The 13287-nt window shown below is 32.3% G+C and overlaps 1 long non-coding RNA gene across 1 annotated transcript; it reads left to right on the top strand.

Moving 5' to 3' along the window:
* The first annotated feature begins 7407 nt into the window (after positions 1 to 7407).
* On the top strand, positions 7408 to 10814 carry LOC124888060. Its single transcript, XR_007045976.1, has 2 exons — positions 7408 to 7975; positions 10657 to 10814. It is a non-coding gene; the product is annotated as an uncharacterized LOC124888060 (long non-coding RNA).
* The last annotated feature ends 2473 nt before the right edge of the window (positions 10815 to 13287 follow it).

Raw genomic sequence — 13287 nt, 5'->3', positions numbered from 1 at the left:
AATGCTTCTATCTTCTACTAGTTCTCTAATGTAGTGACAATCCACGTCTATGTGCTTGGTATTTTCATGATGTTTGAGGTTGGATTCTATTCTGATTGCACTGGTGTTGTCTCCATGCAATATGGTTGATCCTTCTATTTTGATGCCAAGTTCTAATAATAGCCTTCGTAGCCAAATAATTTTAGAGCAAGCAGCTGACATACTTCTATACTCTGTCTCTATGGATGAATTCGATGTTCGAGATTATTTCTTGCACTTTCAAGAGATCATGCATGATCCAAGCATCATGCACCAGCCTGTAGTAGATCATCTTGAATTGGGGTATCCTGCCAATTCACATCAGTGTATCCCACTATGTCCAGCAATGAAGATGATAGGAATAAGAGACTTCGATCCACTATACCTTTTATATATCTAATAACCCTGAGCAAAGCTGAGTAGTAAATCTTGTAGGGCTTTGTAATGAATTGACGTAACACCTGTACTGCATAAGAGATATCAGGACAATTCATAGTAAGATATATAAGTGATCCAACTAGATGTCTATACAGAGTTTGATCTCCAAAAAGTTCTCCTTCATCTTTTTTGTATTTAGTATTTATTTCCATTGGAGTATGAACCTTCTTATGATCAGTTAGATTAACAAACTTAACAAGATCTTCTGCATATTTTTGTTGACTCAATTTTATGTCTTCCTTTTCATAACTTACCTCCAAACCCAAAAAATATATTAGCTTTCCAAGGTTTTTCATCTTGAAAGAGGAGTGTAATAGATTTTTCAAATGAGAGATTCCAACCTCATCGTACCCTGTAATAATCATGTCATCTACATAAATAAGGATAATAGTAATACCTAAGCCAGACTGACGTAAGAATAATGAACAATCTGAGCTACTCTAAGAAAAACCAGCACCAAGAATTGTAGTTCAAAAATTTTTAAACCATGAGCGAGGAGCCTGCTTTAATCCATACAGAGATTTCTTAAGACGACACACCTGATTTGGACTTAGAATATTTGTAACCTAGCGTGGATTCATGTAGATCACTTCTTGCAAGTCCCCATATAGGAAAGCATTCTTGACGTCCAGTTGGTGTAACTTCCAACTTCTTATTGATGCTAAAGCAAGCAATATCCGTACAGTCGTCATCTTGGCTACTGGAACAAAGGTTTATTCGTAGCCTATTCCATACTCCTGCTTGTATCCTTGAGCTACCAATCTTGCCTTATATCGATCTAGAGATCCATCAGCTTTTATCTTGATCGAGTACACCCATCTACTTTCAATAATTATTGTATTTGTTGGTCTATCCACCATATCCTATGTATCATTCTCCTCAAGGGCAGTTAGTTCTTCATTCATTGCATCCTCCAAACATTTCTGACCACTAGTCTGCATGTAAGTATTTGGCACAACTATAGAATTCAAGGTTGTTAGTAAGGCATATGATCGACCAAATTCACCTGTGGAATATCCATATCGGCTTGGAGGAGGATCATGACGAGATGAGCGTCTAACTAGGTCAATGATATTTTGAGGAGGAGGAGGTTGATTATTATAATTTAAGGAAACATTATGCGAGTCAGGTTGGTGAGGTAAAGAATTAGCATTTATCGAAGTAATATCATTATAAAAAAAAAAAGGATCAAAGTCATAAGTAGTACCTATTGTGGAAGAGGAAAAATTTGGCGATGGACCAACGGCTAGGTAGTTATGGAAAGCAGAATTATGAGTTGAGAATTGTTCTAAAAAATATTTCTAGACAATCGCTAGTCTTTACTAGTATAAGTAAAAGAATTTTCAAAGAAGATAACATGCCGAGATATTCTCAATAAACGGTGTGTTGAATCGTAACACAAATACCCCTTTTGGATATCATTGTACCCCAAAAAATTACATTTAACAACTTTTAAGGATAATTTATGGCGTTCATGGTATGAAAGAAGAACGAAACATACACAACCAAATACTTTAAGGTGTGAATAGTTGGGTAATTTCTTGAAAAGGACAAAATAAGGGAAATTTTGTTTCATAACACACGATGATTGACTATTTATAAGATAAATGGATGTTTGAATTGCTTTAACCCAAAATGTTTTTGGAACATTTGATGTATCAAGAAGAGCTAAGGCAGTTTCAACACCATGTTTATTCTTACGTTCCACCACACCATTTTGTTCTGGTGTATAGAGGCAAGAATGTTGATAAATAATGCATTTTTCTTGAAAAAAAACTTGTGAGGTTTGCATTTACATACTCTCCTCCTGAATCTGAATGAAAAATCTTGATCTTTTTCTTAAACTGAGTTTCTATGAGGTTATAAATTTTTTTGACAATGGTTCGTACCTTAGATTTGTGTTTCAAAAAGAAAATCCATGTATAACGAGATGCTTGATCAATGAACAAGATAAAATACTTGTAATCCATACGAGATATAATTGGAGAAGGTCCCTAATATCACTATGAATTAAATCAAATAGAGTAGAATAAGTAGTATTGCTTAATTGAAAAAGAAGTTTATGACTTTTGATTTTGCACAACTCTCACAAGGTAATTTAGAGGGAAAAATTAGTGAGTCTTCACCTAACAAATTATAGTATTTCAACATGAAATTTAAATGTGAAGCATGTGGATGGCCTAAATGAAGATGCCACAAAGTCCATATTTCATTTGAAAATCCAATATCTTTATTTGAAGCTGAAAGAAAGAAATGATGTAATTTTGTGTCCGGAGATTAAAGAAGAAATAGCCTGCCAACCTTACGCCCCTTGTCAATCATTTTTCCTATCAATATGCTCTAAATAATACAACCATTAGAAGAAAAAATAATCAAATAATATCGTTCTACAAGTTGTCCAACGGATAAAAGATTTCCAGTAAGTTGCGGTACACAAAGAACTTTTGAAAATGGTTTAATGGAACCAATACCTGATGCAGATAAAACATGACCATTTCCAGTAACAATTTCATGTGTGGAACATGTTTTAGATAAATCAGAAAAAAGTTTTTGATTTTCTGTCATGTGGTTAGATGCAGCAAAATCAATATGTCATACCGTTGAATTCAAAATCTTATTCTTACCGGGGTATGTAGTGGTTAGAGCTGTAGAGATTGCATTGGGGAGAGAAGCTGCCAATAAATCTTGTATTATCTTATAAATATCGTTACGATAAAATAATTGTGGTGTCATTTGTGTCTTTGTTTCTAGAGTGTGTTGTGTACCCACATCCCATGTCATCGCCTGAAAGGCTTTATGAGGATTTGAGCATTTTACTGAACCAGGTTTCTTGCGACATTCCAGAATAATGTGACCATCCTTTTTACAATAGTTACAATAATTTTGCTTCTTGTAATAGGAAATGATATGCCCTGTTTCCTTGCAATAATAGCGTTGAACTGGTTTGTTAGAGTTCCCCGAGGATGAGGAACTTGTATATGCAGCTATGGCAGTGTCCACGAAAAGGGAATTTTCCATAGAGGTTTGAGAACCTAGTCGAGTTTCTTCTCAAAGTACTTCAGAAACCACCACATGTAAAGCTAGTAGTTTTTCCCTGTTAAGAATGCTAGCACGTAAAGGCTCAAACTCGGACCTGGATTTCATAAGGAATTGGATAGTCCTTCTCCTCTCCGTAGTAGTCATGAATTCTTTTAGTCCAGTGGTACAAATTAAGGCAATGAAAATTTGATCTTACTCTGCCCATAATCTGAGTAATCCAGAATAAAAGCACCAAACATTTTTCTCACCTTGTGTCGATTCTACGAGTAACCTTTCCAATTCAAATTCTCTAGCCAAATTTTGTTGGTTACCGAGGGTATGTGGATGACTCCACATTTCAGATGCTTTCTCAAAGGATGTCAGTTCTATAGCTATATCAACAGAAACGGAATTGACAAGAAATGTTATGATTTTGCCGTTGTTAGCTTCCCAAGCTTCTTTTTCTTTGTCTTCTGTAGGTATAGCCTTTAAGCAATCTAAAATACCAAGGAGACCTTTGCCTCTAATGAAAGCCCTGAAATAGAACTTCCAGATTGAAAAGTTATGCCCGTCGAATTTGGTTGACAAGATATCTCATGAATCTATTTTGATTGAAGAAAAAAATTAGAGTCGGAGGAAATCAACAACCAAATCCAAATATTACAAGGAGAGTAACAGATGTGGATCAGGAATCCAATCCAAGCCCAAGAAAAATCAAATGAATTTTTTGAAGGAAAAAAAAAAGAACTGAGTATTTAGGTCTGGGAGAGAGAGGGGTCCACTGTTAGCGGCTATTTTAGAGATAATCACATTAAAAAAAATAGGTCTCAGAGAGAGGAAAAAAATACGAGGCTCTTGATACCAAGTTAAATAGAGGAAGAAAAACTGGAACAACACAAATGAAAGTATTATTCTATATTTTCGTGACCATACCAATGATTTACATTGTATTTATACAGAAAAAGGAGTCTTAATTGTCTCCTAATTACTAGCCTAATGACAGGGGAGATCCCTGATTGAAGGATTCCAATTTAATAGGATCAAGTCCATGATTTTGTGATAATCAATACCTAATTTTGTGACACTAAATAAGGTAATGTCAATGAAAAAAAGAAGATCTATGGAGTTTGGTTTGTACTTTTGTCAATTTTTGACGCAAAAAAGAAACCGTCCTTCTAATACCTCCTCCATTCGGTTTTATTTTGTCACATTTTGAGTTGACACACCCATTAAAAAAAATAATTAATAACATGGTTATTTTACCATAGTACTCCTATTAAATGATGCTTATATTGTGTTTTAAAATTAATATCGAGAAAAAGTAATTAAAGTTAAGGGCAAAATAGAAAAAAGTTATCTTTTCTTGATATGTCAAAAATGACAAGTAAAAGTAAAAAATTTAATTAGAAAATTAGTGACAAGTAAAAATAAGGGGAAGGAATATCATTTTGCACACTTGCACGAAGATCAATTTTTTGATCTTATTTCAAGGGTTATTATTACCATCATCATAATTAAGACCCCTATCTTGTCCATTCAACATATGCGAAATATAACTGTAGAGGAGGGCGTAGACATACGAGCTTTATTGTAATGATCCATTTCGCCATCAATAAATTATTCGTAATAAATTCATGAAAATTCTTAATTTTTATTCCTCAAATTAACTTGGGTCCAAAATAGTCAAGATTTTACTTATTACACCACCTCAAACTTTTGACGAAAATTTTAGCCTTCGGATGTGTCTAGAAAGACTCAAGCATGATGAGTTTAATTATTCATGAGTGTTGATATAAATATTTTAGTTTGCAAGTTCTTTAGGTATGAATTAAGGTCGTACAATATTCCTAACACAAAATTAAGTATAATACTTTCTTTCCAATACAGTTTCGATATGGATTTTTATTAGGGCCAACTTCAAATGACCATGTCTCATAGAATATAAGGAGTTAAGAGGCCCAATACCTACCAAATCAAATATCTCTGAGTCCTCTTTTCAATTCAATAAACCGTTCCTCAATCCGAATTCGGAGTAAAAAGTTATGAAAGTTTTACTGAGCACTATCCTGGCTGAAACGGAATTTCGTTGTAGCAAAAATTCTGGTTGTATTTAAATCAGCTTCAGCTGTATTTTAGGTCTAGAAACCCCAAATTTATTTCCCCAACCCTAGAGAGGTGGTTTCCCAAAGCTTAATGTTAAAGTCCTTCATTGAGGTAAGTTTTTCCATTATTTTCTTCGTCTTTTAATCCTTTAACATCTTAAAATTCTTAGAAAGACCTTTAATGGTGGAGTTTTTTGGGGGGAAATTCATGAGTGTTTTTAATATGACCTAGAGTTGGTTCTAAATTATAAATTAAAGATTCTTAACATGAATTTCATAAATTAGATTATGAATTTTGATGATTAGGAACCTTAAATTCTGTAAAGATGAGACCTTTAACATAAAAACTCCATTAATGGAGATGGGTTAAGCTTGAAAGAGCTAATTAATGGGTAATTGAACTTGGGGAATGATATAGACCTTGAATTAAGGGTAGAATTAATGAGTTTGAATCCCCATGATATTTGTTTGAAGAGTAATTATTTAGTTACTCTTATAATTGCTTGATTTTTAGATGATTGATTATTTCAAGGCATGAAGGAAAGGAACGAACATCCTTGTTTCAGCTTGCTTCTTCCAAAAGCTTGACGTACCGGTAGGCTAGGTTTAATGAGTAGAAGATTGTGTTATTTTATATTTTTATGATTTAGAATTGATGGGATAAAGAATGTCTAGGCATGCAGGCATGGAGTTGAGGTACATAAAGTCACGAGGACTTAACTTTAATCCCAAAAATCATATTATTGATTGATTATGTGATATTTATGATATTATGTGTTCTGAGCCCGAAAATAAATTATTGTAAATGTAATATATGAACATGATGTTTATTAGTTATTCTAGTGATGCACCTAATTGAGTTGTAATAGTCTTAAGTTGTATGTATTGTGCAATAAGATGATGAGGAGATTATGTTAAGATCAAATATTGATAAGCATAGTAATATCTAAGAGATAGATGACTTGAATTAGTGTGATGATTGTATTATGTGAAAAAAGGTAGAGGATAATGATACGCGTAAATGTGCTAGTTATAGGTGGTGGTGTAAGAACTTATGTTGTGGTATTTAAGAAGGTAATGATATTTTTAATAATTAATAAGTAATCAAGGCTCCAATAGTGACTTGTATGCTTAAGCATTAAATTGTGATTTATTTTATGATATTCTTGTTTTGGTATTGATAAAAATACTATATCTATTGGATGCTCATGAGAGGCTAAGTTGGTAATAATGACGGTTTATTGAATTGTGCCTATGTGTGGCTTGTTTGATAATGATAATTGTAGACATCCAATTTTGACCGCCCGATACTCCTTTTAGGCTTCTATTTTAGCACAATTATTAATTTCAAATGTTAGCATTTTTTACACATTATTTTCGAATCGAACAGATATTGACATGTCACATTTATAATTTAAAAAGTATATAAATTATTTTATTATCATTTTTCATAATTTATTAATTCAAATACTACATTTTACATAATTTTATTGAATTATTTTTTCTCATAAATGCGCACACTCACAATTCATAAATATATTTTCTATTATTATTATATTTACTATTACTGCTATTATTGTTGTTATTATTATCAATAATTTTATAATAATTTTGACGTAACATTAATTTATTTTAATAGGACAGCTCATTATTATTATGATTATTATTAGTAAATTAGCAGTCACTTTTATCCAAGTTTTCTTTTATGTGTTTAATTTCTAGCCAATTTTTATCCCAATTGATATCAATTTTAGCCAAAATTAAATATCAATTAGGGTTCCTATTTAAATCTCAATTTATGACCTATTTTTAAATGCCTTAATCTCAATCGTTGATCAAAGTTGATCCAACGACTGAGATCAGATCAACCCCTCTTTCCTCTTAAACCACAAAAAAAACCCTAATCCTCAATACACAAAAATTTCAGCCGCAGCACAACCTTCTCTCTCATCTCTCACTTCCTCTCTCTATTGACAGCCACGGCCATCACCACTCACCCCACCGGCAACGGACAACCAACAACAGCCTCCTCCTCCCTCTCATCTTAACCTCCGTCCCCTGCCGCCAAGAGTCACCAGCCGTCCACCGGCCAACTTCCAGCACCACCAAAAAAGCCGATAATGGCTTTCGCTCCACTCTTTTTCCCCTTTCGACGAACCAACCACCAGCGGCCAGTGCCTTCGCCACCGGCAACCAATAACAACCGCCAAAACAGCTCCAAAATCAGCCGGCTACCATGGCCGGTGAACAGCGAACCGTCCCTCTCCGGCGAGTCAGCCTCCGCCGAACCAGACGCCAGACGTCCTACCGCCACAAGTCACTGCCTCCGCCGTCGATGAATCGCCACCAACAAACAACATCGCAATCCGACTATTCCGGCCAAATTTGTTAGAAAACAAGTATAAATTTCATAATAAATTTTTATAAATCCATCTCAGGTTTGCGTCTCTTGATTGAAAGTTGTTTTCATTGTCATTTTAGTATGAAATTCGTGAAGTTTGTGACATGAGCTTTACTTGATTGTCTTAATTTTATGTTTATTTATAATTTTTTACATCTCCACGTGATGAAAACTCCGATCTGTGTGACTGTTTGCTTTGACCTTAATTGTTATTTGAGTTTGGATTTTTGCCAATATTGAAATTGTGATACAATTCATATTGTTGTTATGAATTCAACTTTACGGCGGAGTTATTAATGCTTTTCCCTTGAACTTGAAATTACACAGCTTCATGATATGTCATTTGACAACTTTGATATTTGATTTACCTTTACATGTGCAATATATTTTTTTGTAAATTTTGAATTTGATTTTGCACATAATTAGAATAATTTGGTTAAGAAATCTTTTAGGTACATGATTAGTTGCTTTACTTTAAATCAGTTTTGTCATATATGGTAAATATCAAAGGTTAATGCATCAAAACAAAACCAAGCGGTGGTTGTTTTTCCTTGGCTTATTGAACCAGCATATGCCGATTCCTCCTTTGATGACTCCCAGTAGAGAAAGCCTAAATTTTCCGATGTGGATTGAAAGGAAGCCTCCTGACTCTGTGTTTTCACATCGAGAATTATTTGCAGATGAAGAGATGTCAAAGGGCTTCTTACTTCCCAAACAGATCCTCCTATGCTTACACTTTTTATTTTATTGAGTTAATACATAAAAATGATTCTAAACTTGATATCAAATTATAACTTTGAAATTTGATAGTGTACAAATAGAACCTTTAACTATTCAAAACCTGAACAAATATGACCTCCGATTTTGCAACTTCATGCGTGAGTTTCACTTGCGTCTACGTGGAAAGGTAATTCAATCACACGGTGTCATGTCATTAAAAGGACCGACTTGGAGAGAGATCATATTTGTACAGTTTTGAATAGTTAAAGGTCATATTTGTGTACTGTCAAAGTTTTACTTTTTGTGTTAAAACGATGTCGTTTTAATTATTATTATTATTATTATTATTATTATTATTATTATAATAATTTTTTTAATATATTTTTAGAATAGTAGCACCTAACTTTTTTTTAATTTAAAAAAAATATTATTATTATTATTATTATTTTATTTATTTCTATAGTAGCAACACTTAGCTTTTTTTTAATTAAAAAAAACAGCCACTAGCAGAGATTGAACCTGCATAGTAGGCTGAAGGAAGTGCCCAAAAAGAGCAAATAACATCACTGGGCTATCTAAGTGTCTTGTTTTATGTGGTTGAACATTAATATACGTACATAAATATACATTTTCTATCTTATATATATAATGTAATTTTTTTACCGAGGGGGGTCGGGTAAACCCCATGGCAACCACGTAGATCCACCCTTCGTTAATTTAATAAGATTTTAATTACATTAATTTGATAATGTTAATTTAATATACTACTACTATCCGTAATAATATTAATTTAATAACGTTTTATTAAAACTATAATTTTTTTTATTAGTATAGTTTCTCTTTAATTTAATATTTAAATAAATAATATTTAGATATATTATATAACTTAAATTCGTCATCTGCTTTATAATATATATCTGCTCGATTTTTTCGTATGAGGCTAACTCGCTTAATTAATAAATCTTCAATATTACTCTTTTTCCGCAATGACAAAAGAAATTAGATGCCATTTTCATTTTTGAGCTAAAAATAATAAAAAAAATAATAGTGAAGAGTCATTTAAAGGTCATATTTGTGCAGTTTTAAATAGTTAAAGGTTATATGTGTGCACTGTTAAAGTTTAAGGTCATATTTCTGTGTTATGCCCTTAGATTTTAACCTGGACCCGTCCAGTTTTGCGTATTGAACACGCATTTTGCCACGTAGGATTGGAGTTCATATTTGTGCAGTTTTGAATAGTTAAAAGTCATATTTGTGCACTGTCAAAGTTTAAGGTCAAAGTTATAATTTGATGTCAAGTTTAGGGTCATTTTTATGTATTAGCTCTATTTTATTTTTAAAATATCTTTTAATTACCAATTTATGGTAAATTTGCTTCTAATTAATTTAGTTTATTTGATTGATGCTTTCAATTATCTGCTTTTCCTTTTATTTCTGATTTTACATGATTGATTAAATTTTTCATTAATGGGAATCAATCCTCTTAATTGATTTACTAAATATTATTCTTCCGTTATTGGAATTATTGACAACTCTTGTTAGTATATAAACAAACCCTCCATTCTCTTATTCGGCACAAGTTAGAACATACAACTTACAATACATACACTCCCGGATACGAAAAGCTTTAAGCAAACACAAGTTTTACTTTATTTTTTGTCTTAGTTGTACTTATTTTTCGAAGCATTGGTCTTTATCAATCTTTATTCTTTCGTGGGAATTCACTTGAACTTTGCTCTACCTGATTTTCTTATTATTGCTTGTTATTGTGGACCGGTAAGTCCTTATCGCCACACTTTCATTTACACTTAAGTCATGATAGAAAGCATGTCCATAGGAATTGTTCTGTATTTTGTTTGCTATGCCATTGCTTGATTATTTTTATCCACGGAATCATGCCACACAATACTCTCATTTGTCTCTTTGTATTTGCAATGCTGTTTTTATTGTGTTTAACAGGTTGGGATTTGAAGAGTCGCCCGTGGGGTTTGAGAGGGACTACATTACTCCCTTGTAGTTTAGTTATTTCTTTCTCTTTATGTTGGCCTGTAATGTTGTATAAACGCTATTTTATTGTAATAATAATAATTGGGGACTGCATGGGACGGGATTTTACATGCTCTATGAATCACGTAGGCAACATAACTTAGGTTTATGTATTTATGTGTTTTTATGTGCTTACGTGAATCACTCAAGCAAATCCTTAGGATTAATAATAAATTTATTTTACCACTTGGAAATCGCATCCTTGATAGATTTTTGACATGACAATTGTTTTGGGCATATTAATTCAAATTAAGTAAAATCAACTTTTAACTTTTTTTTATTTGCTTTTCTATGTGTTTTCAACATAATAAATTTTTCAGCATATAAATATTAATTTCTAGCATGTTAATTTCATTGTTTAGCATATAATAATTATTTTTAGCATGATAAATTAACTTTCAGCAAATTAGAGTTACTTTTCATCTTATAAAAATTCATTTTCCTGCATATAATAATAATTTTTCAGTATATTCAAGCAGTTTTTTTAGCATCTAAAATAATGACTTAGGCACATTAAATGAGTTTTTAACTCGTAAATGAATTTTCAGCTTATTGAACTAATTTCCAACAACATAGAGTAATTTTCTGCACCTAAATAAGTGAGTTTCAACATATTAATTGAATTTTCAGTAGTCTAAACTAATTACCAACACTCTTCTATCAATTTACAACATGATTCTTTTATAATAAAACTAGATGTGAAGCCCACGGTAGCACGGGCTCAATAATTTTGGTGTAGCTATTATTTGATTGTGCGTAGATAAAATGGTCTTATGATCACGTTTAAGTTATCCCACAAATTTATAATTAGTGAATACATTGAAAAAGAATCAACAGATTTAGAAAATAATATATGACAGAGGGTTATAAACAGGCCTCAAGTAAATAATTTGACAGCAGTTGATCATGTCAATTCATGTGCAGAATAAACAAAACAAGAGGTATCAAATAAAAAATCAATTTCTCTTTATAACAGTAAATGAACAGATACTATCCCATCTTAATAATTTAAAACAAAAAGATAATTTAAAGTGAAAGCATTACGAACAAACAACAAAATTTTCAACGGAATGCCTATTTTGTGTAGCCTAATGTTACAAACTTTACGTCTTGTAATCATCTTACTCATAGTATAACATTTTCTCACCAGTGGTAAAAGATTTCGTTGGAGTTGAAAGTTGCAAAACAATAACAACTATACTAACAGTACAAATAATGGTTCTACCTGAAAAGAGCCACACTGCGTTGCTACTCGAATTTTGTCTAACTTGGTTGCTCACTTCCACCTCCTTTAGGAGTTTTCGTATTGCCTCGGTATGCATATGTACTTGATCAATTTTTTTACATGTCAATGGGATATTGTTTAATTAGTTCTTCTAGGTTTATCGTTTAAGTACAACATATTCTAGTAACCAATTAACAACATGTAAAGATGCTTAGTATATGTACTTGATAGAGTAATCTTTTGGTGACAGCGTGTAAAGATGCTTAGTATCTGTACTTGGTAGAGTAATCTTTTGGTGCAATAACTAAACGACGACTCTTTCTGGCACCGCGATCCACAATCTCAACAATGTCCATGAACTCCTGTTTATCCTTAACATTTGATAGTTGCTACTCCTATCCAAATTAATTATCCTACAATCAATCGACCTATATCATTTTAATTTTTTTTCGATAAGAACATTCTTTAATAAATTAGAGATGCATACCTCACTTGAGTTAGGTTCATCAGTTTCAAGTTATAGCTTGTTAAGACATTTGAAGGTTATCATTTTCAGTATCAGTTGTCCAAAAGTGAAAGATTTCTAACTTATAACAATTCGAATTCAATGTAATTCTGATGAATAAAACATACCTCTTAAGACTCAAAATATTGGCGATCTATGTATTCATTTATGATTTATGAAGTGATACAATTCTAAAAAAAAATCTGTTAAGAGGCCAACAGCCTGAACAAACCAAAAGCTGGTGCATGGCTACAATCATCAACAAAATCCCAGAGCTAGCCAATTACTTAAAGAAAGTGAACTCTTTCTTCTAACCATGGTATCTGCACCAGTTCAAGCGCACCTCAACTAATTTCATGGGGTATCTTCTACCTCCCACCAATATAGGTACCGGGTAGCTTTGTTAAAGGAACTCATTTTAAAGTGGCTCACAACATAAAATTTGTGCCATCTTTATCCAGAAAACAAAAGGTATTAGTTAAATTAAATGATGGAAAAGGACAAATAACTCCAGCTTAGGTTTATGCTTTAATTAGTTGTGACAAATCAATATCAATGTACCTGTAAGCTTCATATATTTATATATAGTAGTTAAATATGTTATTGTAGCTTACTTGTGAAAAAGATCCGCACCATCAACCACTCGAATTCTTGAGTCTGAAGATGTTATAAGCACTTGTGACATACTTCCTGGCACAAACTGTTCATTAAAAAATCAGTTAGTAATTAATTCACAAGGTCAAGACACAAATTTACTTGGATTGCTTTTTCTATGACAAATTTTTCCCTGCTTTTCATTTTGAATTGTCCCAAA

Source organism: Capsicum annuum, chromosome 10 (genome assembly GCF_002878395.1).
Source record: "Capsicum annuum cultivar UCD-10X-F1 chromosome 10, UCD10Xv1.1, whole genome shotgun sequence".
NCBI classification, from domain to species: Eukaryota; Viridiplantae; Streptophyta; class Magnoliopsida; order Solanales; family Solanaceae; genus Capsicum; species Capsicum annuum.
This window is presented reverse-complemented; position numbering and strand designations above follow the sequence as displayed.